Raw genomic sequence first — 6,000 nt, 5'->3', positions numbered from 1 at the left:
ATGACGGATTAAAATGTTATCTGATCTAATAAAAAAATATACAAGACAAGCTAAAATATTTTGTCAATAAAATACAATTATTAACTTTTCCATGTAAAATAATGGCATTTTTTTATAAATAAAAAAACATTTGAGTTCAACAAACACACTGCAAAACACAGCTATAAAACAGACTGGGTTATGGGTAGGCCTACTATGATGTTAGACTACATAGCCTATAATAAAAGATAATGAATTTCAAACCTGAACCAAACTTATTTTTATTCAAAGATCAACAGTCTGTAATTAGTCATTAGTCTGCTACAAAAAAACTGTGTGTTGGGGTTCCGGTACACCAGCCATGTCAACGAAACAGATGAATGAAAATTTGCTTATCAATGCATTACTAAATTTGAGCCTATGTATCTTTGTAGAGCTTCAAAAAAAGAAACAAAAAAGATGCTGCAGCCAATGAGCAGCCGGCGGGGGCTAAACCTCCACGGGCGGTTTTTAATATTTTATCAGACAATAACTACTCAAGATTTTGCTTTAGTATAATCTTCGGGATTTCGGGACGTCTAGTCACCCTAAAGAGATCTGATAAAACTGATCAAACTGCCAGCAGGGAGGAAGCCGGAAGGAACCAGCAGGGAATCTCGGGAGCAGACAGGAACCAACACAAAAGACAAAACTCAAGACAACAAGAGATAACAAAAACAAGAGCAAAAAAAAAAAAAAGAACACCAGAAAACAATATAGCTGGAGCAATAGTAAAAGGGAAAAAAATTGTATAAATGAATAACTGGATATAGTAAACCGATAAATAAAACAAGACTGCAACCTTGAAGACAAGCTAAAGTGAAAATAAATAAAATATGACTTAACAAAAGCAAAAACAAGAGGGGAACCAAAAATAAAGCTTGGAAGACCTAGAGCAAAATAAAGACTAGGATTTAAAAATCAGGAACAAAGAAAGACTGAAAAAGCCCCAAAAGAAAATAAATACAAAGCTAGAACTGACAGAAACACGAACTGTAGCGCTGACTGACAAGCTGAGCGATAACACACAAAGATTGCACATAACAAACCAGCAAAGACATGAGAGAAAGAGGCATTTAAACTGGGATTTAAACCCGGCTAGTGTCTTTTTCTGGTTAGATCAGCATTAAAGAACTGTCTCAACTGTTAAATAACAGATATAAGATTAAAATAATATCAGATTTGTCTAATTTTAAATAAACACAAAAAACAGAGATGAAGAATTAACTTAAGAAATTAACTTTTGCCATGGTTATCGTCCAAAGAGTTTTTAATTTTGGTGCAATTTTTAACTCTATATAGTGTTGATATGGCAACAAGTAAATACACTAAGTTTGGTCATGCTGACGTGAGTGGGAAGTTTTAAACCAGCGTTACAATAATCCTGTGTGTGTGTGTGTGTGTGTGTGTGTGTGTGTGTGTGTGTGTGTGTGTGTGTGTGTGTGTGTGTGTGTGTGTGTGTGTGTGTGTGTGTGTGTGTGTGTGTGTGTGTGTGTGTGTGTGTGTGTGTGTGTGTGTGTGTGTGTGTGTGTGTGTGTGTGTGTACGCAACGCACACCGCTACTGTGTGATGCTCCTACAATGCAGGAGGACACATAAAAATAGACACAAATGAGAAAGTTGTTGATGTAAAATGAAAGTGGAAAGTTGCCCGACAAGAAAAGTGCGAGTGCATATTGAGATCTTTGACTTTTGATTGGCCAAATACACATGAACAGAACAATCTGACTAGTTTAACTATTATGACTTTGAAAATTTTAATGATGTATTGAACTAAAACTATCCTGGCGGTTTTCATTTCAGATTTATGGTCACAACGTCCTGCCAAGTTTGAGACTGTTTATAATTTAAGAGGTAACTTTATAGGTTGCAAAGTGGGAATGGGACAATTACAGAAGGTGTGAGGGAAAATATTCCAGAGATGGAGCAAATGATGGAAGATGTGCACATACCTTCCCGGAAAGAGTTCGGGAAGAAATCACTTCTTTTGTCTTGGCTGTTTATCTTCTGTAAACGTCCTTTTATAGTGATCCAGAAATCCTGTTAAAGAAGGAACATTTCCTCGTATGCGTGTCTGGCAAACCTAGCGAAGCCAAAAATTAAATATTAATGATGATGATTTGGAAAGTATAATAATATGCAAGCGTGCACCCTCATTTGTTTCAAAAACACAGTTATAAATATTTAATATGTAAATTTAAATATATTTATCAATATTTAAATACATTTTAAATAATAACATTTTACAATGTAAATATGCATGTTTTATATAATTTGTATGTATAATATTCCTAATTTAGCTTATAAATATGCATGAATTAATGCATATATACCCTCATTGATATTGTCATTCTTTTTTCAAGTATTTATCTGGCTGCATAAAATTATCATTTATATTATGTAAATATACATTATTACATATTATAAATCATATAACACATTTATAAATTACATTATACTACATGTATGTATACACACACACGTATATAAATTAACTTTTATGTTAGATGTGATTAATCACGGCCCGGTTAATCGAATAGAGAGAGATAGATGGATGGATAGACTTAGATAGACACACACAGCAAAAATTACTGTAAAATTACTCTAAAAATTAAATAAGCGAAGCATATACACTTAATGATTTTATTTAGAAATGCAGTTGAAGTACAGATCAATTATTTTTCCTTTGTGTATTTGCACAATGCGGAGCACAAAGCCTTCTCTCGCGAACTGTCCTTCGGTTAAGAGAGCGGACGCTCTGAGGTCAATTATCTGTAGTCTCACACAGAAAATCAATGAGTGCTCCTGTCACACACTGCTATCTGCACACAGCACAAGCCCAAGATTTGGGGACAAGAACAACTTGTTTTTTCTCTAAGCTGATTGCAGTGAACTGCCACACACACGATTCCCAGCCGCTCTCTTACCTTTCCCTTCATCCACACATCTGCATGAGTAGGGCTGCACAATATATCGAAATATCGCAAATCGCGATATTCATATCGCAACGGCTTGCAATAACTGGGGTCAAGTGAAAATCACTCACTGCTCTTGGCTAAATAACTTATGTAGCTTTAATCAGAATCAGGATATATTTAATTCATATAGTGAAAACTAAGCAGTGTTTTATTTTTACATTTGATTTTTCAGTTTCTGTTGTTTAACTAAACCTAATGTAGGATAACCTGAACCCCTAAACCCCGTGGTTTTTTAAATGCGACAGTAAAACATTGCTGTTCACTTTCAGAAGTTGTAGGGATGTTTTCTTGTCACAGAAAGAATGTGAAACTCCTGCTCAACATAGATTTAATATAATTTAATATTTAGATAATTTAAGTTTGTTTTACACACTTTAAGCATTATCGTATCGAATATCGCATTATTTAATGAGTTATCCCATATTGCATTTTTCTTTAATATCGTGTGTTGGGAAATTTCACTTTCTACATGAACTAGTTCAAAGTTCAGTTCACAAATTTTAAATTGAAGTAGTCCAGTTCACTTTTTTTTTTAACTAGTTCTTTTTTTTCCATATGTTGCTGCGAGCTATTATTTTTCAAAATTGCTACAACCCATACAGAACCACAGACAGCACTTATTTTATCGGCGGGCAAAGTTTGCACAGAAATGTAAGATTTTTCCCATCCGCACCGATCTGGTCATAAAACTCTTTTAAGGGTGGTTCTCATTTCTTATTTGTGCATCCTCGTTTCCTTTCCTGGTGTCTCAGCTCCTCCCCCTGTAGGTTGTGAGGGAAGGACGCGAGGAAAGAAAATGAGGACGGAGGATTTGAATGAAAGCTTTTTTTATAAATTGGAAGACTTGATCACTTGAGCGTCACTTCACAGCGTCATCAGCAGCGCTCAAAGGATCTGCCCATATGTTGTTGAAGTTTGTTTATTTAAGAAATTCATAATCAATAATAATAAAGCAAGAAACCCTGTTGAAATATGTGAGCTTTGTGGTTTATATAAACTGCAAGAGTAAAGTATAAATTCAAATTATTGTGACCGATGTGAAGGGGGAGAAGAATTTATACGTGCGTCACGTATAAGTCAATAAAACACTTCCGCATATATACACCTGTGTATCCTCGCTCATGACTCCTCTGAAAGCTCCTCACTCCTCGATCCTCGACTCCTCGCCGTGCAATTAGAGAATTGTGATGTCCTTAAAGATGGCTGAGCTCGATTGGTTTCCGGTCATAGGATGGAGGACAGAGGAACGAGGAGATGAGGAGGGATATTGAGAAGCACCCTAAATGATCATATGACGCCTCCTTGCTGCTTTTTGTGTTGATGACGCATGCGGCGGTGCGACACTGGTGCTGGTGTTGCCAGATTGGGTGTTTTTTCCGCTACATATTAAGGCCTGTTTACGGTGTTTTAGCCAGGTTTTCGCCTGGAAATCTGGCACCCAACTGAACGAAGTTAAACTGAGAGAGCTGCCGTTCACAGACACCAGAATGAACAAGTTCACAGTAACGTTCATCAGGCAGTAATACAGTATGTTCAGTTCACGTTCGCCCAAAATATGAACGAGTTCATGAACTATCGTTCAGGCACAACACTGAATGAGGCCCTATGATCGAGGGTTAGGTTACGGTAGGACCGACTCTCCCGTCGCCCTGGGGAATGAAGAGCAGAGACGAGTATCTCCAATCAGTTCATCCATCTATCAGCTCAGATCAACTCAAGGTCAACATCAAGATCAGACAGTTCCTACTTTTAAGATGATAAGGCCTGCTGGCACTCGCTGTGCACTTCCTTAGTCTAATGTATCCCTATTAAAATAGAACAAAAAAAAGAATTTATAGCCTCATGCCATGGAAGAACATTTATTACAACCAGAAATAGTTTAGAGACTATTTAAATACATGTGCGCATAGTGTACTGTTCACTGTTTTACTGTTTAAAACAATTTGTAAAAGTTTTTGAAAGATGTCTCTTCTGCTCACCAAGGCTACATTGTTTTTATCAAAATTACAGAAAAAACAGCAATATTGTGAAATATTTTTGCAGTCTGAAACAAACACTTTTCTATTTGAATATTGTATAAAATCTAATTTATTCCTGTGATCAAAGATGAATTTTTGGCATCATCACTCCAATCTTCAGTGTCACATGATCCCAAAAGAACAGCATTTATTTGAAACTGAAACATTTTGTAACATTATAAATATCCTTACTGGCACTTTTGATCAATTTATTTTTTCTTTGATTAACAAAAGTATCATTTAAAGAAAAATCTTTTGAATATAGGGGTCACAGCACTTGGATATTGTTATCCTATTGTTAATTTGATTGCTTCTATTGCTCTCCTCATTTGTAAGTCGTTTTGGATAAAAGCGTCTGCTAAATGATTAAAGGAAAATGTTTATATATATATATATAGTGCTGGGTGTAATTAATTACTAATCTAATTACTGTAATATAATTACTTATCCCTTGAAAGAGTAAAGTAAGGAATTACTTTTAATTTTTCTGTAATTTAATTACAGTTACTTCTGATGTAATTGCATTAAATACTGTATAGACTACATCAATTCTATATAAAACAATAGTGGATTTAACATCAAAATTGAATGCTAAAATGTATGTTTTTAATATAACTTCCCTTTATACACGCTGGTCAGTTCAAGAATAACTTGTGCAATTATATATTGTTTATTTGAAAGAACAAAAAGGACAGATTCTTGTCTATCCTTGTATTGTAACTGGTCGAGGCTGATATGGGATTCAGAAAGTAATTATAAGTAATCCAATAATTTTTAGAGAGAGTAATTAGTAATCTAATTACACGGTTGAAGATGTAATTAACAGCGAGTAATTGATAACTTATTTTTTTACCCAACACTGACTGTATACTATAAGTATTTATATTTATATATAAAGTATTAATTTCTTTAAAAAAAAAAATTACACTACGGATCAAAAGATTGGGTTCAGTAAGGTTGTTTTTTTCCCAGCAAGGTCATTTTAAA

General features: G+C 34.7%; 1 long non-coding RNA gene across 1 annotated transcript in view; it reads right to left on the bottom strand.

Moving 5' to 3' along the window:
- Positions 1-2,052: 2,052 nt before the first annotated feature.
- Positions 2,053-6,000, bottom strand: part of LOC143738042 (uncharacterized) — a 29,948-nt gene continuing 26,000 nt past the window's right edge. Inside the window, exon 3 of the long non-coding RNA XR_013203820.1 lies at positions 2,053-2,100. This is a non-coding gene — a long non-coding RNA (uncharacterized LOC143738042). The remainder of the gene's footprint in view (positions 2,101-6,000) is intronic.

The sequence above is a fragment of the Siphateles boraxobius genome, unplaced genomic scaffold (genome assembly GCF_051911475.1).
Source record: "Siphateles boraxobius isolate OS27281-9 unplaced genomic scaffold, OSU_SipBor_1 137, whole genome shotgun sequence".
Lineage (NCBI taxonomy): Eukaryota > Metazoa > Chordata > Actinopteri > Cypriniformes > Leuciscidae > Siphateles > Siphateles boraxobius.
Note: the sequence above shows the minus strand (reverse complement) of the source record. Positions and strands in the feature narration are given on the sequence as shown.